The sequence below is a fragment of the Mesocricetus auratus genome, unplaced genomic scaffold (assembly GCF_017639785.1).
Source record: "Mesocricetus auratus isolate SY011 unplaced genomic scaffold, BCM_Maur_2.0 Super-Scaffold_100009, whole genome shotgun sequence".
Taxonomy (NCBI): Eukaryota; Metazoa; Chordata; class Mammalia; order Rodentia; family Cricetidae; genus Mesocricetus; species Mesocricetus auratus.
Genome location: NW_024429193.1, coordinates 2,336,897 through 2,359,929, shown reverse-complemented (window position 1 = coordinate 2,359,929; position 23,033 = coordinate 2,336,897). Strand labels below are relative to the sequence as shown.

At 44.0% G+C, this 23,033-nt stretch overlaps 1 protein-coding gene and 1 long non-coding RNA gene across 4 annotated transcripts in view; one reads left to right on the top strand and one right to left on the bottom strand.

Moving 5' to 3' along the window:
* Negr1 (neuronal growth regulator 1) overlaps positions 1-23,033 on the top strand; it is a 727,936-nt gene that overhangs the window by 532,075 nt on the left and 172,828 nt on the right. The window lies entirely within an intron of this gene.
* Positions 21,086-22,932, bottom strand: LOC121142262. Its single transcript, XR_005879238.1, has 2 exons — positions 22,551-22,932; positions 21,086-21,395 (listed from the first exon to the last, which is right to left on the bottom strand). It is a non-coding gene; the product is annotated as an uncharacterized LOC121142262 (long non-coding RNA).

The following is a 23,033-nucleotide window of genomic DNA, read 5'->3' as shown; positions in this document are numbered from 1 at the left end:
CCTGACTATTCCAAGACTTATTTTGAACTTGAACAAGAAAGTCACTCAAAATTTTCATTTCTCTAGATTCTTTCCTATAATATAATAAAAACTGCAAACGACAATCCGTGAGCCAACTGCATGGAGCCATAAGTACGCGTTAAGTGATATGTATAACAGGACCATATTTAATTGTTATGATTCCCCACATGAAATGAAAAGTTTCAGCAATGCAAAGGGTGTGATTGCCTTTGCGCCAATCCAATATTTAAAGCAACCGCGGCAAAGCCTTGACTTCTGAAACCTGGAATCAATGGATCCACATGGGCAGAGACGTAGGAGGGATGTCAGTGGCTCAGGTTATTCCCACTGCTGACAATGGTGTGTTTGTGCAAGAGATGCCTGACACAAACAGCCCCAAGGTAGAAGTGAGGATGGCTTCAAACAGAGGCTGGTAAACATCTCAAAGACCGAATGGTTGACACTCTTAGATAATGCATGCTTTACGGTATTTACAACTGTTTAACAAGGTACCCACAGGAAAAGTATAGGCAGATGGGGGTGCTGTGTTTCAGTAAAAGTTTATTGATGCCTGATGAACACAGGAAGCTGCATGTGACCCTGAGCTGACCTTTGATCCAGGACTTTATAAAAGGAAAGTAGAATTAACCAGGAAATATTTTATTTAGTTTTCTACAAAAAAAAATAAGAAAGGCAAATCACACTACTTTTTTTTTTTACCAAAGACTGAAAAAATAATTAAGTAAATAATGGCAGAGATAATATCACAGCATATAATGAATGATTTTATCCATGAGAATATAGACAGGCTTCATTGGCATGTTGCTTGAGGCAGAGTCTGACCGTGTACTCAAGGATGACCTTTAAATCCTGGTCCTCTGGCATAAACCTCACAAACGCTGTAATTACAGCCATGAGCCACCAAGGCTAGCAGAAATATAGCTTCATAAATAACTATTTCAGGAAAACTTGGGAGAAATAAGACAGCACTGCTTTCTGCACAATGGAAGAGTGCAGGCTTAGATCTGATCTGAGGTTAGGGAAGCTTTGTTTTACATCTTATTTCATTCAGAATCTAAGAGTGCGTTATCTTCTCTAAGCCTTCATCTCTCTGACTATAAAACAGCTGACATTGTGAAAGTCTTATTGACTCCAAAGGAGAGAACTTCTAAGAACCACAGGAGAATTTCTGGAACGCAGTTTCCACACTCCAAGAATTTACAGGAAGTTATTCCCTTGCTGGAGAACTTAAATTCCGATAGAGAAAGATGAACCAAAAAGTGTTTGTTCCACCTTATGAAAGCACGGGTGTTAAATGAGATAATATGTAGGTGACACCTAGCACCAGCCGGTATGACCCCTGTGAGGGTTTGGATATTATCCACTGCTGTGCGAGTGTTATTAAAAAGAGAATTGCTTGGGGTAAGAGGTATTCGTGAGGGATTCTATGTGTCTAGTACTGGAATGCAACAAACACCCTAATTCAGCAACTCAGTAATGCCTGTGACTCGGGGAGCAGAGGACACACAGAGAAATGACATCTGAGGCGTCAGCCACAGATGCAGTGACAGACGTGATGGTGCCGGCAAGAGATGCAGTGAGCTCACATCTAAGTGTTCAAGAGTGTGCCCGTGACTCTGCCCAGAGAACTCGCACATTTCTCATGCAGGTCTTAAAACAGCAACCCCACCCCCAAAGAATCAGAAACTTTGCTGTGGTCCTGTGAGGGGTGAGCTGACTTTGCAAGATAGACCTCAGTTCTTCCCAAAGTTGGTTTGAGCCATGCAGATGAACGGAGTGAAGTTTATCCCCATGAGGAGGCCAGCTGATCTTTTGTTACTTCTAAATATTTGTCACAAATCCATTCCTCAACAAAAGCCTAGCCTTGGATTCCATTTTCTTTGTCATCCAAAAGGTATTTTAGCACCAACTGTAGAGCAGGCACTGTGTGGGGGTTGACATATCTCAACAAAAGAAATGGATAAAGAAATTTACCACATAGTTGTAGATTTCTGTTTGTTTTTTGGTTTTTTGGTTTTTGGAAAAGTATTTTTAAGATCAAGCTAAAACTGCATTAGCTAAACAATGTTAATATTTCCCTTGGAGGAACAAAGCCATTTCTTACCTAATTATCACCCCAGTTCCCCCCAAATAAAGTTATTAAGGCAACAATACCTCGAAACATTAAGGACCATCCTGAGCACACACAGCCGCTGTTAGCCGAGATCCACTCTTTAAATGCCCTTTCCCTCCTACCCTGAATATGATTTTTGTTTTAGAGAGCACAGCGATAACAGGACATTTACTTAAATCAAAGCTGAGGGAAATAGACCTTTAAAAAAACAAAGCCCGCTTGTACAAAGTTTGTCTTTTGAAAAATTCAAAGCCCCAACGGAAAGAAAGTAAACACAGTCACCAGCAAGCAGCAGGCAAGAAAGCTTGTTTGACCTTTACTCCCTAGCAGTGGTAAGAACACAGGTTCCTTTGTAATGAGGCAGACATGGCTGTACTTCAAGATTTGCTGTTTCTGTATTTCCATGTTGACAGGTTCAAACTGAGTTTTAAAATGTGACACTCATCCCTACTAGTTTTAAGTCCCAAAGATAAAGAGCGGCGGTGTGTGTGGAACAGCTGGGTCTAATTAGAACCCAAACTTCTGGCTCCACTCGATCCAACTTCCCCATCTGTCTGGAGTCATTTCACCATAAACAGTGTAAGCTCTCTCTTCCAGTCCGCACCAGAAACCCGGATAGTCACAGCACCCGTTACCCAGGGCCACTGAGGTTTCTGTGACCATCTTAGCCTACTAAGGAAATAAGTGACAGGCCAATGGAAGACCGTCTTAAAAAAAATGAAAAGCAAGGTTGCTAGAAACTGAGGAGTGGCAGCTGGGGTTAACCCCTGGCCTCCAAATGCAAGTGCACACACACCGGTACACACATGCACCCGTACACAAATAAATCTGAAGTACTGAATTTAAGAACACAGCGTTTTTATAATTCTACCAACCCCTAACTTCATGCTTAACAGTTGTGTTTCATGCCTTGTGTAGTGTGTACATAAGCTTTGATGTTCATCTCTGCATCACACATTGTAGTTTCAATAGACCGATAGTGTTAATCCAACAGATTAAGAATATAACCACTACCACAGATTAAAAATGAATTTGAAGCAAGCTTCAATTAAATACTGCCCAGGTAGGTGGGCTCTGGTTAGGTCCCTACCTAGGTTCCTGGGAAATGGCCCGGATGGTTTACAGCAGTTTAAGAAGGAAAACCCACAACCACAGGCAAGCATACATCCTGGCATACCTCCATCCTACATCCAGCTCCGGGGTAACCATGTATGCTTACATGTTTCCTGCCTGTGAGCCTCCTGCCCACATGTGATCAAGCACATTCAGTGCAGACGGGTCGCACAAACTTGTTTAGGGGAGTGAAAACACGCGGCTTGTTATATCCCGTAAACAATAGCATCCAGCATTTCAGGAACTGTCTGTCCTTGGGTGAGGGGCTTGCAGATCAGAGGAATGTTGTTTCATGGATCTCTAAGGCATAGTAATTAAAATTTAAACGTAAAATGCAACTTTGGCTCTAACAATAGAGTTAAGAATGCTAGCTATCAAGGTAAAATTCTGAATCTGTTACTAGCCAATTTAGGAAGTAGAGACCGAGGGTCAGGGAATCTGCCTGACTGCCTAGGTTCACATGGAGGAGAACCAGAAGGAGTGCAGACTACCCAGTTCCCAGCCAGTGTTCAGACTGGTCGGGAAACGTTTGCCTGGAAAAAGAAATCATCCTTCCATGTTTACATTCTCGTTTCTTAGTTTGCTGTCCATCTTAGCAAGCAGAGGGCAGAGAGGAAAAGGCTATTTATCCCAAACAATCCCTAAAAAACAATTTTGGATTTTATGTCCCTACACATTTATGCATAAGGTATGGTCCCTTGTTTACTTGGGTGTCACTTACTTATATCCTGCTTACAGATGAATGTGTTTTCCAGTGGCTAAACAGTGTTTGTGGGATTTAAAAGCACATCTCATCGTGTGGAAGGTCACCTCTGGTTGTGTCAGCAGCCCCATGACAAGCCTTAGTCGTGGCTTTTTGGCTCAGGGGTTGTCTGTGTCCTCAGGGAAGCTTCTTCTGATTGGAATCTATGGGTTGGGATGGGGGTGTGTTCTAACCTTCACCACCCGAGTCGTGAAATTGTCCTTCTGATAACCCTGACTAAACCTAATAATCGTGTGACTCCTTACCTAATTCCTAACTCTCATAGTATATATGTATTATATATGTATATATGTGTGTATGTACATATATATATGTCTACACATATGCATATGGATATACATGTGTGTTGGTACTTATATGTGTTCTGTGCGTGCATGATGACGCCATGGGAATAACTGATTGCAGCTCAAAGGATAAGGGAGGGGGAGAATGAACTGAAGAACTGGATAGGAGGTACGTGGGTTTCGTTAAGAAAAATAAGAGTAGAAACCGAGTGTGGCTGAGATACACCCAAACCTGCTCCTTGGGTGATAACCAGGGGAGGTTGGGCCCATAGCAGCACTGAAAGCATGGAGAGGGTCTGTGGACAATTCGTAGAGAGCTTGACTAGCAAGTATAAAACCCTGCGTCTGGACCTCAGCACTCAGTACACAGTGACCCCCCCCCCACACACACACACTCGGCAGTTGGAGGGAGCGAGGCCAGAAATTCCGGATCATCCTTAGCTGCAGAATGGGTCTGAGACCTTCACCTGCGCTACAAAAGACCCTGTCTGAAATAAAGGGAAAAAAAAAGAAAAACTGGGAAAATACTTGTGTAAATACATGAGTAGGGACACAATGGCTTTTGTGCGTGCCCTGGGGGCCTTCAGTGGGAATGAGGCTGCTGCTTCTCTGTTGCGGATGGTTCTTCCCGCCAGCCTGGTCCCACAGCTGCTTCAACCCCAAATAAACACACGGATACTATATTAATTATGAAGCTCTTGGCTGGTGTCTTGGGCTTCTTACTGGCTCGCTCTGTCTTAATCATTAACCCATAACTACTCATCTACACTGTTCTACATCGTCTTATCTAACCAGAGAATGCATGACTGGCATCCTCTCTTCCTGGGCTCATATATCAATGCCCGTCTGCCTACACTTCCCAGAATTCTCCTCGTCTGGTAGCCCCGCCTATCCTTCCTGTCTGGCCACTAGCCAAGAAGTGCTTTAATCATCAACCAATAAGACACACATATATACAGAAGGACATCTCCCACAGTCCTGGGCTGTGCAGTTACCACTGGAGACATCAAGGCATCGAGTGGTTCCTCCTGAGGTCTCCTCCAGACAGAGTTTTACAAGACCCAGAGACTCCATGTGTCTCCTGAATTTGTCTCATCATTTGCCTTCTCTGAGCCTCATCTTTAAAATGAGACAACAGGGCTGAATAAACAGATCTCTTTGGATTTCATCTGTGTAAAGTTTCACCCCCAAGGTTCCTGTTTCTAGAGTAAAGCTGATCCTAACCTAAGGAAAACCAGATCTGCGCTTCCCTGCATGGGCAACATTAGACAGTTGAACCACTTTCTTCCAGCCCTGGAGTCGGGTGATTCAGAGACCAATATTTTTGGGGAAGGGGCCTAAATTGAATTTTCTGAACAAAACTATTTTTTTGGCCAGAATGATATATAGGATATTTTAGACCACCCTAAAGCATTCTAAGAAAGTCATAAACACCTGCAAACGGATTCAGTGCCGGCTAAGTACATATTTTTCCATCTCTAGGAAACCCTGTGGGACATGTTAAATGCAGTTTTTCATTGGAACAGAAAGGCCCTCCATGGTTTTTCCACTTAGATATGACAGCTTTAAAAGTGTTCATATACACGTATATCTATGGATACACACACACACACACACACACTAAAATAAACACATTTAAAAATTGAAATCATATTTTTATGCCATGGCTCCCTCAAATATTATCTACAAAGTATGGGCTGAAAAGTTCTTGCTTTGCAAGCATGGAGATCTGACCTCAGCTCTTAGCACCTGCTGCAGTCTCACTGCTGGAGAGACAGGAGAGAAGGTTCCCAGGGACTCTCTGTAAACAGCTGAGAGTGAGTGCTGAGCTGTGGGCCTCAGTAAGAGACCAAGAGAGGTGGCTACTAAGGAATAATGCCCGAGGCTAACCTGTGTGGCCTCTACGCACATGTGAATCCATGATCACGTGCGCACACACACATACACCTGCATAAAAATAAATAAGTTAAGCTAAAAGTCTAAGCCATACATGGAAGTGTGTGTGTGTGTGTGTGTGTGTGTGTGTGTGTTTGGTATGTGTGTATGTTGTATGTGTGAATGTGTGTATGTTGGGTATGTGTGTGTGTTGTATGTGTGAATGTGTGTATGTTGGGTATGTGTGTGTGTTGGGCATGTGTGTGTGTGAATGTATGTGTGTTGGGTGTGTGTGTGTGCTGTGTATGCTCTGTGTGTGTGTGTTCGGTATGTGTGTGTGTTGTGTTGTTGTGTGGGGGTTGGTTGTGTGTGTATATGAATGTGTGTGTGTTAGGTAGTTAGGTATGTGTGTGTGTGAATGTTAGGCATGTATGTGTGTGTGGTGGTTGTGTGCGTGTGTTGGGTATGTATGTGTATTGGTTGTGTGTGTTGGGTATGTGTGTGAATGTGTGTGTGTTGTATGTGTTTGTATGTGTGTGTTGGGTATGTGTGTGTGTTGGTTGTGTGTGTGTTGTGTGTGTGTGTTGTGTGTGTATTGGGTGTGTGTGTGTGTGTATGTGTGTGTGTGTGTATTGGGTGTGTGTGTTGGGTATGTGTGTGAATGTGTGTGCGTTGTATGTGTTTGTATGTGTGTGTTGGGTATGTGTGTGTGTTGGTTGTGTGTGTGTTGTGTGTGTGTGTGTTGTGTGTGTATTAGGTGCGTATTTGTGTGTGTGTGTATTGGGTGTGTGTTTGTGTATGTGTGTATGTGTGTGTGTGTGTGTGTGTGTGTGTAAGCACATGGAGGTCAGAGCACAGCACTCAGGAGTCAGTCCTCTCCTGCCACCTTGTGGGATCTGGGAATGGCACCTAGGTGGTCAGACCGCTGTGCAAGCACCTGTCCTCTCTGAGCTGGGTAGCCAGTCCAACAGACTCATTTCCCCGGAGGTGGATACGAGCACCACAGGGTGTTGCGTGCTGCATGCTGCATGCTGCGTGCCCACACCATCCAGTGCAGATCGTTCGTTTGTGGACAAGACATAATCGCTAATGAGTTTAGCTTCTATCTGACATGCCCGTCCTGTCCCTTGGTTCCATTCCTTTCTGGAAACAGCCGCATTGATTGTAATGACGAATGGGGAACACATTGCAGAAGACTGGGTACAGACAAGGACAGTTTCCTGCACCATGCGTGGTGTGAGTGTCCACTACATCCAGAGGATACAGATGTGGGGCATGTGTCTCTCCCCACTGCAGATACTGTGAGTTCACGACATCATGCCCTCACAGCATCAAACTTCTGAAACACGCCCCAAAACCTAAACTTTTTGGTTTTTTTTTTCTCTTTGGGAGTCCTCTACCCAGCTCCCAAATAAATACACAGAGGCTAATTCTTACTTATGAATGCCCCGTCTTAGCTTGGCTTGTTTCTTGCCAGCTTTTCTTAAATTATCCCGTCTGCCTTTTGCCTCCGGACTTTTGCTTCTCTTTCTCTTCTATATACCTGTCTTTCCTTCTTACTCCATGGCTGGTGGTGGGGCTGGGTGCTGGCCCCTGGAGTCCTCCTCACCTCCTTTTCTCATTCCTCCCTCTTCTCTTTTCTGCTTATTCTCTATACCTGGCACCCTGCCTGCCTGTCGGCCATTAGGCTCTTTATTAGACCAACCAGGTGCTTTTAGGCAGGCACAGTAACACAGCTCTGCAAAATTAAACAAACGCAACATAAAACAACGCCACACATCCTTGCATCTTAAGCTAGTACTCCACAACATAGTCTACTGGGCTACAGTTGGGAAAAGAACGTGACTTTGCAGGAGCATTCGAAAGCTCCGTGACGAGGTTCCGAAGGTGGAATAAGCATTCTAAACGCTGTTTCTTTTAGCGCAGATCAGAGACTGGGTAGAGCTCAGGAAGAGAGTGATTCAGCCAAAATTCAGCCCGAACACAAAGGTTGGATGGGCAGTTCTGTTACCTTTGCCTTTGTCAGATAAGCTACTCCCTTGAGTTATCTTTTTCCAGTGATGCTAGGATGACATGGCTAAAACCAGCATATTCTGAAAGTGATACCTATCTTTGCTCAATATTGAGCATCATGGCCATATCTAACTTTTGTATTAATAAAGTCAGGCACAGTTGGTGTGCATAATTATTATTATTAAAATTTAATGTGACAGTGACCATGCTGTCAGTTAAAAAAAAATCATGCCCATTGTCTAGAAATTGCTTTCCTTTGTCATCCTAAGCGCTTGATCCCTGTTAGAAAGTCTGTTAGAAACTCTGTGATAGCTATAACCGGGTGAACTTTTTCTCTGGATTTGCCCCCCTCCACTGCCCCCCTCCCGCCCTCTGGTCAATGATAAACAGGTTAGTTGTGTGATTAGGGTGTTCCCCAGCATGAGGAGAGGACTGACTCTTCAAAACCCTCCTCCGTTACCATTTCTTCTCTCTTAGTTTATCTTGTTGCATCATAATGTAAGAGACGGAACAGACCAGTGATGTGATGTCTGGCCTAAGATCTGTCTTACCTGGGGATATCAGTTAATTCTGAATACTTCTGGTAGATCCTCCAGAGTAATGAGTTTAGTGTCTTTGTGGGTTACTAGGACATTTCCTTTCTTGGAGGAGATGCTATGCCTGGTCTTAGCCCTGAGAAAATAGCACAGGAGAAAGATAAAATCAGCTAAAGATTACATGTCATCACATACTATCCATAGTCATTTACATGTATGCTTATCATAGCACACATGCATGTATTTTAGAATAACAAAGAATGCAGTAATAGTCCAGAAAGATAAAAATGTTCCCATGGGAAACTTTCCCATCCGTGAGCAAACTATTGCTCATATAAGGTGAGGCTGCAACAAAAGAATGTCATAAAATGATGGGAAGTAATTCTTCTTTCCCATTAATATTGCAATCCAGAATCACACACCCAAGGTTCAGGACCTGTTTGGCAGAAGGCAGCCAGGCAGCAACTGAGCATGGGCATTCAGGGTCATTACTGAACTTCTCCACAGCACAGTGTCAGCTGATTGACACTGATTGAAACCAAATATCTATTTCCCCTGCTCTGTGGAATCTGTCAGAGGACTAAGGATCTCATGGAGATATATGTGAGCCTTTTTATTTCTAGTATATTCTTCCAACAGCCAAAGGCATCACACTGCCGTTTCCCCTGAAAAACCCTCCGTCTGTCCAAGGGTTTCAAGATGGGTCTTTTGTACACTAAAAATGCATACAGACACAGATAGAAAGTCCTAAGGTAAAGACCTATTCCCATCATTTGGTTGCCGCATTTACAAAATAATAATCCCTGAGAGATGAATATTTTTCAGGCTTTCAAAATAAGAAAAACTCTGGGTGTTCAGAACCATATTGTGTTTTGAAGACTGTACTGTGAAAAGAGAAGTTAGTGGTGGCAACTGCGATTCACTAAGCCCCACTTACTCTTTGAATCAAAGACACAGTTTTCTGAGGAATTACTGTTGTCCTGGGTACTTAGGACAACAAGCTATGCTCAAAATGGAGGACTTTGTTTTAAAAAAAAATGTGTAAAAAGAAATGCCAAATTGGAATATAACAGAAGCCTTCTTCTCAAGATGGAAAAGAGAATGAAAAACTTTAGGGTACCACATAAACCCAAATTACCACATCCTGATTCCCAATTCAGGATGAGGGCTGGGGCCTGAGAGAACACCCTGGACTGATTGTCAAGGTAGCAAACCCAGCAGAGTCTAGATTCAAATGTCAGCAGAAAAACAAGTGGACAAATGTGAAATCATAGGGAATTGGTCTGAATTCATCATTTATGATATCTACATAGCTGCTGGTCAATGGAACTCAGCAGAAAGGCCTCCTTGGTAAGGAAAGACTTCTCTGATGGTGGTCATGCAGGAAACTCTCATGACTGCACTAAAGACAGCAACCACAGCTTGAGGTGAAACACTTTCATTCCTGTTATTATCATGCAAACAGCTTAAGCCCTGAGGCCTGGGTTTTAAGTACCTTTTTAAAGACACCCCCCCCCCACACACACCCATTATCTTCAATCAACAAGCTCTTTCCAACACCTGATGGAAGATTAGGGTATAAGTAAGAAGTAAGTCTCAGCCTAAATCCTTGGAGCATTTGCTTTATCAGAAGAAGGGGAAGGGAGAGGAGGAGTGGGGAGAAAGAACACTGAGCATTGCCACTGAAAGTCAAGGAGAATGCAATTTATGTATCAGGAAGCAACTAGCATTGTGAAAGAATACATACTGAAGAATCAAGCATGACAAGGTGCTGAGTAGAGTTTGTATAGAATCCTTGATAAGGCAATGTCTGAGCAGGGACAAGAAGGTGTAGCAGTTGGTGGCCTCTCTGTCTCCAGAGGGTATGCCTAATCCAGGGATACCCCACCGCCAAGATCCAATGGTGACCTATGTGAGCTGGACAGGAATAAATCAGGACTAGAGCACAGCAGCAGCTGTCACTCATAAGTGGTACAGTGCAGGGTTGGGAGCATGTGGGGTACTCTTCAGCCTGGCTTGGGTCCTGGGAACTCATCAGTGCCTTGCAAATGGAAGGAAGACCCAGTAACAGAAGAAAAGAGCACCCCACTGTTTGCTGATGTTCCCTGTGGCTACTTAATAGTTTTCATCAGGAAACTTGCAATCACGTTTCCATATTGTAATAGAAACTGCCACCAGTTGTTTATTCATTTAAATTTGATGCCTTTTTTTTTTCACAAAAGATCCACGAGGAAAGTTAGGAATTATTTCTACCAGCTTTATACTCCCAGACACATTGAGGGTCAGCCCTAGAGGCTTCCTGCTGGCCCTCAAATGACTCTGGTTTGCTTATGAGGTCATTCCGAATTTAGGGAAATTACAATATTTCTGAGCCTCAATTTCAAGAAGCCCAGAGTTTACCAGCCACGGCCTCCGCCCACATGCATAGACATTGGTATTTAGTACACGTTAGCAGGAGTGGCTATTTTATAAATAAGAATGTCTTCCCTCTGTCTTCTGGTTCACTCCTGTGCCAACCCTGCTTCGTAGAAGAGGTCTCAGGAACACATTGCAGCAGCATAATGGGCTGGTGTGATGTATGTCTCTCAGAGAACAGCAGGGCGGATCTTAAGAGTGGGGGAAATATTTACCTAATCATGCTTTTGCAGCCCGAATTTTAACTATATTCTCAAACTCTACCACCAGTTTCTGAACGTTCCATTTTATTTTTCTAGCCTAGGCTATTCTCTGAACCCACCGTTTGGCCAGTGTCACCTCAGTAAAAAGCCATGTGGTCAAAGACATAAGACTTTCTTGCCTGAGTTGACGGCATCGGTATATATTTGCCAACTGTGTCCCGCACATGTGTTCACAACCTCATGTCATATAGCAAGAGATGAGGACATTTCAGTTCAGGTCAAATGAAAAAGGAGGCAGATATCCGGGGATCTGAGGAGAGTCCCACCATCTTATTCTCCACTAAAAAAAAATAAATAAATGCATGCTGAGCTTTCTCAATCCTCTTTAGCCCACAGTTGAAGCAGCTTGCTGCCAGTGCAAGCTCTTGTTCTCTGGGCCATGCTGCAGTCATTAGCAGCAATGCCTGCTAAGAAGGGCTGGCTTTGCCCCAGCCAGTCTTCCTGGAGCTGCTCGCAGACGTGTAGGCAGGTTGGTTATTCTGCTGTTGCCTCTCATTTGAATAGAGGCCAGAAACGCTGCCAATTATATGATGATGACAAATGGGAGCCTGGACCACGCACCGCAATTCACGAACCCGCGTTTCCTCCAGCCCAGAGCATATGGATCACTCTAAGGACGAGCTCAGGGAGTGCAAATTAGTGAACCTTGCGGAGAAGCCGAAATGAGCAAGTCTGCCAGCTTGTTCCTGTGGCATGTCATCCTGTCACTTTTCAAGGAACCCAAGAACATCTGAACTATTCTTATCCCGGGGGCTCGGCTCAGACAGAGGCTCTGTGCTGCTGCTGCTGCTGCTGCTGCTGCTGCTGCTGCTGCTGCTGCTGCTGCTGCTGCTGCTGCAGAGGCTCCTCCACAGTGAGGGGCCTTGTCAAGTGTGTGCTACCTGCCTGCTTTCCAAAGGAGCCACTGCTTCCTGATGTCAACCAGAAGACCACCACGCACCCAGGCCCTTGCTCTGCCACCCCAGAATTTAAACCGAGAGTGGCACTTCCCCCCCCCCGGGCCTCCTAGATTCACATGTGACACAGTCTCCAGATTTAAGGGGTGTGGTGAGCTTTCTTTCCCTGAGGGTTCATGCTCCCCTTGGCCTCGCTCGGTTACAAATAAAACCCCTGTGACAGAAGGGCCGACTTAGAGCACACACAGAAAGCTGCCAGCACCACCACGCACGGCAATCTCACATGTACTGGTGCTTGTGTGTGGGGGAAGGGGTAAGGTATGTGCATGTCTGTGCAGGAGTTTGTGTGTGTGTATGGGCGCATATGTGTGCACACATGGATGTGTGAATATGCACCTGCCAATGCATGTATGTGCACATGCATGTGAGTGTGTGTTCATGTATATATATGGGTACATGCGTGTGGACACATGTGTGCCTGTGTGCATGCATGTCTGTATATATGTATGTGTGTATGTGTGTGCATATGTATGCACGTGTACATGCATATGTATGTGTGTCCACATATGTGTATGCATACATGTGCATATCTATGTGTGTAGGTCCATATGTGTGCATATGTGTAAGTGTGTGTGTGTGCACGCGCGTTTCTCAGCATCCTGCTGATTGGGAGCATCACCTTTCTTAGCATAGTTCACAGATCTGTGGCTTTGTGGACTTTTGTGTTGCTCAGCAAATGTCTGATTTTTCTTGAGACATGTGTATATCTATGTCAACTGTAACATGCCATCAGAGAACAGTGGTTTTTTTTTAATCAAATAGACTGTCAGTAAAGCTGGCTCGCTAACATGTACACTCTCGAGCCAGGCAGCTGCTGTCTGTGAACCCAAACAGTCTGTGTGCTCCTTCCCGTTTATGACATGGTGGTGTGAAGATGGAGGCTTCTGTCCTGCCTGGTCCCACAGCCGCTCTGCTCCAAATAAACATACAGACTGTACAAATTATCAAACTGTTGGCCGATGGCTTGGGCTCTACATGGTGTCTCTCTCGAGTTTCCCTCTGTCCTCTCTCCTTCCTCTTGAACCCCCCCTCCATACTTCCTGCCTGGATACTGACCGATCAGTGTTTTATTCATCAACCAATAAGAGAAACAAATATACAGAAGGAAGTCCCCCATGGGTGGTGATGATCAGGGTTCTGAGAAGCCGCACCTCAGCAGGCGATTTTACAGACTTTTGTTTCAAGGTTTCTGCACATTCAAAACCTGCAGAAGCAGTGACTTTCTAGGAAGACTCTGGGTGAACATCGTTTTTGTGGATACTTTGGTTAATTATCCAAAGGTTAATTATCCAGAGTCATCATCTGTCATCTACCACAAAAGCCTGGACTGAGATCATGTGACGCACATAACCCTCCCCCAGGAAATATGAATACAAAAAATAAAAAAATGTGTGTTTTCATCCACTGGCCTCAAAAAAAAAATAGAGTACATATTTGAATACTCCATGCCACAACGGTTAGACACTGTCTAGTCAGAAATTCAATCTTTTGATTTTTAGAAAAGTGTTCCTTATATTTTAAGTATTTAACACATGAATACATAGAATTACGATTTTTCCCTACATCTCATTTTCCCTTCTGACTCACCACACAGCTCTCAAACACACCACCCAACCTCGTGATTTTTAATAACCCACAGGATTCAGTTAGTGCTTCTCAAATGTAAGAAATGACAGTTTTTATTCTTCATCCTGGAGTTGGACAGTTATGTTCTCCTACCTGCATCTCCTGAGATAGTTCCTCTAGTCCCAGGCTTATTTGTTACTGAGGAATTCTTGCTACTGGTCGTCCTGGGAAAGACAAAACAATGAGATCATCCAATTCGAAACCTGGCACTGCCAACTGCTCATCATGTTCCACGGCTCTCTCTAAGAGAGAAACTTCCTACCCTTCACCGTTGCCAGAATATTCTGTTCATGTTGCTTCCCTGGCTTCAGATGGCTGGAAGACAAGAGAAGGGTGTGAAGGAGAATAATTCACTTTGACACCCTGAAAAATCTTCTCTGTCACCAAGAATTTTTTTTGAAAGCCAAAGGCGTTGTTTTAACTTCAAGGGAGCCCCATGCTCCAGGAAGTTGGGGGTCTGTACCACAAGTCTCTGCAGAGCCAAAAATCCTGCAAACTGCAAAGCATTCTCCATGGCCAAGGTCTCCTTTCACCATGATGACAGTGAGGGCCACACATCAAACATGAGCAAACCCCCAGTGGAATGCATTTATCCCATAATTTGCAGTGTGACCCATATAGAAACTCGTAGCTGGACAGCCATCATTTACAGAACAAACCTTATTCATCCGTATGCAAAGGAACTATCCTCAGTCCACAGTTGGTAATGAAAATACAAATGTGAACAGAAGCCAGTAACGCATATGCCTAGGATCAGCCCTTGGAACAAGAAACGCGGCTGCTCAGCCTTGATGCGTGACATTTGCATGTAGATGGAGGAGCAGTGGATTTCTTGGCTGAAAGGAAATGCATGCTATGACGAGGGACCTAATTTTCATCCTTGGACATCTGGTTGGCTTCATGTCTATCTCCTCTTCACTCCTATGCACCTCATAAAGGCACCTTGCATAATGCATGCATCTCAGTCATGCTGGCTCTGTTACCAAGGCTCATGGATGACATAAGCCTGCCTGCTGGGCCCACACCACGTTATTTGGAAGATCATAGATGCCTGGAGCCCAAACACAAGTAATGGTCAGTGACTCTAACACCCTATTCAACAGAGCACTATATTGGTTGAATATATATAATATACATAATATATAACATATATTAAGCCTAGTGTCCAAGAACTGCCCCATTTTCCAACTCACTCCACAGATGCACATATCTGTATACACAGACACATGTGATGTGTGTGTGTGTGACTAGTGAGTGTGTGTATGTGTGTGTGCATGCATGCTTGCGTGTGTGTGTGTGTGTGTGTGTGTGTGTGTGTGTGTTCTATGTTCGTATGTGTGTTTCCTGCCAGTGTGTCACCAGGCCATCATGCACTGCCTTTTGCAAGCCATCTGACACAGAGACACTGAGAAAATATTGACAGAATGTCTTCAGCGAGAGCAGCAACAAAAAAAAAAAAAAAACAGCAACAAACATTTGTGATGAAAAGGGACTTTGTTGAGCCAGCTCTTTGTAGCTGCACGCCGAAGAATTGAGACTTGCTCGGTAATCACAGCTGCTGAGAGACATAAAGCATGAACTCACCTAGTGAAAAAGCCTGTGATTGGGCACAGGGGACGTGTGCTCTGACCTTTTTATTTTCCCCTGCACATCTGTTCATCTGCACAGAGATGGCTGACGCCTGTGTTTATTCAGGGTCTACCCTGACGTCAGCACATGTGTGTAGGAGCTGAACATGTACAGAGGAACACAGGCTGCGTGAAGCAGCTTAGGCTCTCACCGGGGTTCTGCGTTTGAGCACAGGCCTAGTTTCCACTGCGATAATTCATTTTGTTCTTCTTTCTGGATACATGAGATGGACACAAGAATATCTATTAAGAAGTGACCGGAGATGCCATTCTGCAAATCTGTCTCTTATCGGTTGTTGAGTAAAGCACTGTTGGCCAATAGGGAAGCAAGATAGGTGGGACTAGGAGTCGAGGAGGATTCTGGGAAAGAGAGACACAGGGAGACACCATGTAGACAGCCAGAGGAGTAAGAGGTCCTGACCCTTCCTCCGGTAAGAGAAATACTTAGATTAACAATTATGGGTTAAATACTTAAGTCGGAACTAGCCAGTAAGAAACCAAGAAAACGGCCGACAGCTTCATAATTAATATAGTGTCCTGTGTGTTATTTGGGAGTTCAGATAGCACAGCAGGGCCCAGGTGACTGGCAAGGAAAAAACAACACTCTACAAAGAGGTAGGAGTAGGTAGGAATCTTCTCTCCACATTGAAGCACTATGGCCAGATTACTGAAAGATTAAATATAGAAGAAGAGGGTTCCTTGGAAGGAAGGCTCCAGAAAATACAAATGCTATCCCTACAGACATGCCTAGAAACATTATCCTCAGGGAATGTGAAGTCATTAAACCCAAAGCTTTATCATCCATAGTATAGCAGTGCCTAAGAGTACAGCTTGGACATGGAGCATCCCCCTGCCTCAGCAAAAATGGAAATCATGACAGCACTCAGTGGATTGTGAAGGCTAAATGAGTTGGCAAATGAAAAGACATAGATCTATGTCATAAACTGGAGGAAGTACATCAATGGGAGTTTACAGTCTCAAGCCATTACCTGTTCTCTCTCTTTCTGCTTCCGGTGCATGGATAAAGATGTGGTCAGCCAGCTTCCTGCTCTTGCTGCCATGTGGTGCCTTCCCAGCCATTGTGAGCTCTTTCTCCCTGGAGCCATAGGCCAAAATTCATTCTTACTTAAGTTGCCTTTGGCCATGTTGTTTTATCACTGCAACAAAGAAGTAACTGAAACAGACAACAGAGTATCAGAAAGTCTCAAATGAACTACAGTAGAAACAGGGGTGCAGCTTTGTGGGGGGGTTGGTCTTAGCTGGGCTTCCAAGCAACAGTGGCCTCTTCACTGAGATGAAAAGAATGTTTCTCAAGGTGGCATTGGCTCTGCAGGCATTGGCCTGTCAAAGGCATGACCTTAGTCAAGACCATTGAGGAAATAAGACTGGGTGTGTATTCATCTTTCCAGCCAAGGAAACTTGGATGACTTAACCTGAGTAATGTCTCACCTAAAACTGGAAACAAACAGCATAGGACACAAGGGCTCCTGAGTAAGAGGGTCCATGGTAGGAACTTAGTGCAGGATCTGACACACAATTGAATCACCAATCCTGTTACTCAGCTGGGCCATCAGTGAGTACTAAGACAATGTGTTGTTCTTGTGTGGAAATGTATGTGTGGTAACCTCTCCCAAGCACATAACTAGGGAATTTCTGATTCCTCTTCTCCTTCTTCATTTTCTTCCTTTCTCCTGATTTTAGAGAAAGAAATACATGGTAAATTCTGTTTTTAGAGAAGATATAGATGCTAAATTCTGACCAACAACTGTGACACAGGAGAGATAGCTTTCCTATGGTCATCACAGTAAGACTGTAGTTACTTAACACACAAAGTGTCATGAAAATTCAATATGATCTCAATAAGGAAACCTTTTAGACTTTTATTCTATGACCACTACTTTGGAGTATATAGAAATACCATTGCATAATACCACACTGCATGAAGATAATCATGACTCTATTGCCTACATTGGTTAAATTAAGCACCCTTTAATTTTACATTAAACTGCTTTTTGCATATTTTGGGTTTATTCTTATCATTGAAATTATAGAGACATTTTTGTATGTCAAGGGTAAAGTAAGTTTAATACAACAAGCAAAATGTCTGCTGGCTTAAAATAGGGAACTGCAGCTTTCCATGATGGATGTAATTGAACAAAACGGGGAAAAAACCTTGGGTCTTCGAAAGGAGGAGGAGACCTAGCTCGTTTATCCACAAATGGCTTAAAGCTCTAGACATGTATACCCCTCTTTGAATACGCATTTCAAGTAAGCACGAACTCCCAACAGTGCACACATGGATCGGTTGCGTAAGCTCGAGAAGCGGGGCAGGTGAGATACCCTGCACCAATAGAACACATGGGATTTACGCACTACGGCGAGAGAGCCACATGACCCCCGTCAGTGATGGTAAGTTAACCCTTCCATAGCTGACCATCGTCATAAAAAAATGAGAGCAGGCACATCGCTCCTGCGCCCTCTGTGCAACGCACGCACTTCACGCCATAGTTTTCTCCCTGCTCGTCATATTTTCCCCACACACATCCTCATGTGGGTCTACACGCTGGCTTCATCCGGGTCTCCACGCTGGCTTCATCCGGGTCTCCCAGAACCTCAAGTTACCAGGATGTCCTTAGAAAGCCAGTGACCTAAGGGTTCGTAAGAGAGCACTGTGTGGCTTGCCGCCGAGTATGTTCCTTTCAGGTACATGTTTTATAGCTTTTGTTTTTGTTTTTGTTTTGCGAGACAGGGTTTCTCTGTATGTTTTGGAGGCTGCCCTGGATCTCGCTCTATAGACAAGGCTGGTCTCGAACTCACAGAGATCCACCTACCTCTGCCTCCCAAGTGCTGGGATTAAAGAGGTGCGCCACCAACACCTGGTGTTTTATAGCTTTTATTGATTTTTCCACTTAGTTGCAATCAGCTGTGAAAATAACCATTCTGCAAGTTTAAAAAAAATGGCCGGCAGTATGATTACTCAAGATGGTGTGTGCTTTTCATAAAACTGAATCAGAATGGGCCCTAAGTGTCTGATAGATACAATTTTTTAAGATACCTTAGAAAATAGCCATTCAGATCTACAGAGTGTAAGGCTTGCCTCTCATAACTGAAGCACTTGCTTTTGATGTCAATGACTGGTGCTGCTTCCTGTCAGTTGATCAGCCTCTCAAGCTATGATTAATCTTTGCCTTGGTAGAGATTCTAAACTTTCAAGAGTTTTGGTTTTTTTGTTTGTTTTTTTTCATATGGAATTCTATTTGCCCGTCCACTCAAGAACAATTTTACAATTTTGATGATTAAAAAATAAAAAATGAATAAAAGAGGCTTAATATGGTAATAGGAAGGGCTTATGGCACAATATATGGGTGCTGAATTCCTTTGACACTAATTAGAAGAATGATTTGTCTACATACCTCCTTTTAAAACCCCTTCCTGTAGAGAGAAGCCTTTTCCTTGCCAGCAGCTTTGGTTTATCCCCACCAGTCGCCTGGGCTTTGCCGTGTTGTAGTCCCCAAATAACACACAAGACGCTGTATTAATTATGAAGCTGTTGGCCTTGCTTGTTTCTTACTGGCTAGCTCTGACTTAAGTATTTATCCCATAATTGTTCATCTAAGTATTTCTCTTACCGGAGAAGTTTCTGGGCTTCTTACCCCTATGGCGGTTACATCTTGACTCCCTGTGTTTCTCCTATCCAGAGTCCTCCTCGACTCCTAGTCCCACCCAACTTGCTTCCCTATTGGCCAACAGTGCTTTATTGACATATACACAGGACTTCCACATCACCTTCCATATTTAATGTCACCTTTGTCAAAGCCAGTATCTACCATAGTACCCCCATTCTAAGCACTGGTATTCAACAAAGGCTTACATGATATGAAAAATTCACCAGTATTTGCGTAACAGAATCAATAGGGCTATATGAACGATATTAAGTTCACTTGAAAATAACATCTTTACATTGTTTCATCTTGAGTGTTTACTCATTTGCTTAAAAATTTATTTTTATCATATGATTTTATAGAATCATACGCCTTATAGTGTAAAAGCCTAAAACCTTTATCATTCTTCAAGAATGAATCAGATACTCTGAGACAGACTAAATGTGTCCAGTAAATAGAAGATGCTTTTGTTTTTAAATTTTAAAAGCTGTGTCATTCCTTCGATCTGACCCACGACTTCAATTAATACTAGTGACTCAAACATTCTTAACACCAGAATAGCCTTTTCCTCTGGACTCTAGACCTTTCTGCACATCTCTTCGTTTAATATGGACTTCTGGTATCCCAAGGCCATGTCAGATTCCAAACCAAAGCTGTGTCATGAAGGACTTAGTGTTCCGCCATGATCCGGCATGAGCATCCAACTGCATGGCTGAAAAACCCAGGAGCAAATAGGACATCCCCAATTCCCTTCCCTCTCATTCCACCTCTCGCCCACTTTATTCCCTTTTCCTGCTCATTAACTATGTTAGGCCCTCACTCATCTTGCCTACCTGTCTCTCTACCCCCAGCTTCTGTCTCTAAGCTCATTGCTTCAGTGTTCCCGGCTGCTCCTAAATCTGCACCCAGCCTCCCCTCCAGGAGTGGATCTTGGGTGGCAGCCAAATTCCCATTTTATCTTAGCAGTACTGTGGGTTTATTTTTTGCTGTGTGTGGGAGGCTGTTTGTTTTGTTCTGCCCTCGTGCGTTGCCCTTCTCTGATTTCCTGATTAAGAACGGTGGGAACTGGATATTCTCTTCTCGTCGTTCCTGCCTCTGGCTTTCAGTGTCTACTGTTCCCCTGAATGTCTGCCTGGACCACCGGCTACAGTTCCAACCATCTTTGTTCAGCGTCTCTTTCCTTCTCCTGTCCTTCAGGGTTTCTCTTTGTTTTGATCATCGATTGGTCACTGCTGCTCAAGTTGTATGACAGATCTAGTGTTTCTTTACTGACTTATTGGAACCAATGTTGAACCAAGTCCTTTCTGTCTGACTTTCACATCTTTAACTCAGCAGCAATGTTATTAGATTCTCTGTCTCCATCCAAGTACAGAATGTTCCCTTAATGATAAGGACCCCCCATTCTTCCTGTTAATGAAATCAAGACCAACTCATGAATGAAGCCACATTTGGATCACAGCAATCAAAATTTGTCTCATAAGATTAGGCAATGAGTAAGTACAGACCCAACTGGAGACCAGAATAATGTGGAGCTGTGAGGTAGACGTTTTCCATAAGTGGTGGAACTGGGAGAAAGGGATAAGGTGCCTACAAGGCAATACAAACCCTGTTTCCTGTTTGTGTACCTGACCAACTCCTGAATCTCCTGGCCATAGCTTTCCTTGTAAATCCTCAACATTAAAAATAATGAAATGTTTTCACAGTGGGGCAACAATGTCCTAACCAACAGTCAGTGATAGGACTAACCTCCAAGACAAGGAGCAGTCCCAAGGGAGAAAACAAGTTCTCATTCAAACTGGTTCTGAACAAGCATGTGGTAGGAAGGAAACATTTTAAATTCACTAGCAACAAGAAAGTTGAGTTAAGATAGACAAGAGCAGGCAGAATAGATATAGGGGAAACTAAAGATGCTGTGGGCTCCTCCCTTCCATGGATCTAGCTTTCCAGGAATACTGTTGCTGTAGTAAACCTTGCTTCCTGCCTTCTTCTTTTATGTTGGTGTGTTTTCCGTCGCTGAGCTCGAGAACTGGAGACAGCCGTAGCACCGCCTTTGAGAGCTGCGAGCAAGCCTCGTGCGTCTAACTTATGCCCTTTGTAATCTCCTCTTTCAGTTATCACAGCAATTTACTGCAAAAGATAAACAGAAAAGGTTGCGAGTGAACGGAGGGATTTTGTCCATGGGAGACCTCAGTGTCATTGTGATTGAAAGAACCTGGCCTTCCAACTGCAGACTTGGGTAAAAAACACAGTGACAATATGGATGATCCTGATTCTTCTGGCCAGTGCCAGAAAAGTTCAAAGTCAAGCCTCAGTTGCCCACAAATCAGAACCAATGTGAATGGAGCCCACCATCACCCCCTGCTGCCTGTGTTCACAAACAGTTGGCCAGGACAATTTTGCCAGGACTGATTTGCCAAGCCACACACTGGGTCCACCTGCTGTTTGCTTAAGGTCAGGCATGGCCCTTGCTCAGGCCACTCCTGTACAAAACGACTCCATCTGTCCACCTACAAAATAACCACAAGCTGTCAAAAGATACTGTGAAAAATCCCACGGGGCTCGCACGCTGCGATGCTCAGAGCCGTTTGGACCGCAAACAGCTCTAGGTGTGCCTCACATGACACGGGCAAATTCAAGTCAGAATGGCCCAGTCTCTCCCCCAATCTCTGTCTCTGCATTCTTATTTTCCTTGTTATAATTCTCTGCTTGTCAGTATGCCTTGTGACGGCTAGCTCCATGCACCACGCTGTACCACCCTCTCTAGGTGGATTTGTTTTTTAGTGGGTTGCAGTCACACAGGACTTCTGTGTGTAAAATTTCTCTCATGGATGAAATGTGTGCCCCTTCTCCTTCCCAGGAGCAATGGAAGTAAAGGGGTCTGCCTATAGAACTGTGTTCACAAACATCAGTTACCCATCCTTTTTGAGTGAGCAAGAGAGTGACAAGGAATAAAATTCACATGTAACTAAACCAGATATAGCGGGTAGAACTATCCTTAGACCTGGGTTCAGCAAACACTTCCCCGGGTTTCCAACTTTTATTGAGACTGTCGGGGCTCCCGAACTAGCCACAGGGTTAGCTCAGAAGACTTAACTTTTGACCACAGAAAAATTACCGGCGATAAGCTTACTGGGGTTTTTGAAAGCACTCAGTGAAATTTTGGACTGTAGGAATTCACTATGCCCACCCCCCCTTCCCCCGAGGGACTGCCATATTGTCCCTAAAGAGGTGGTAGGGATCCTAGCAGCATTTCCTGACAACAAGTAAAGAGGAAGTACAAACCAGCTGCAGAAGCAGGTAGTTCAACCTTGGGATTGGAGGGTATTGTTGCTTGAAGTTCATGGATGCCAAAGAAGTGGTTAAAAAACAGGACTCAAGAGAGGTGCTTTCAAAAGTACAGAGGGGCTCTTTCGTTGGACAGCTTCATGCGTCTGTACAGTGTTGGTCATTTTAACGTCTATTCCTCTTTCTCTCCTCTTCCTGCTTTCCCTTATTAAAAAAAAAACTACTGAGCTACTGAGTTTACTTACAGTTTCCTGCCCAAGCATGGGTGGAAGGTTATTTACTGGAGTAAAGACGACTCACTAAGGCTACACCACTGAAGAAAATGACACTCTCTCCCCAACAGTTTTTAACTGCCAACGGCTTCTAGGGGTGTGCAGGATTCCACACCTCCCCGTGCATGTGGAAGCATTGAGGGACCCAGCCTTGTGCAGGTCCTGCAAAGGAAGCCACAGCTGCACTGAGTCAACACATGTGACAATG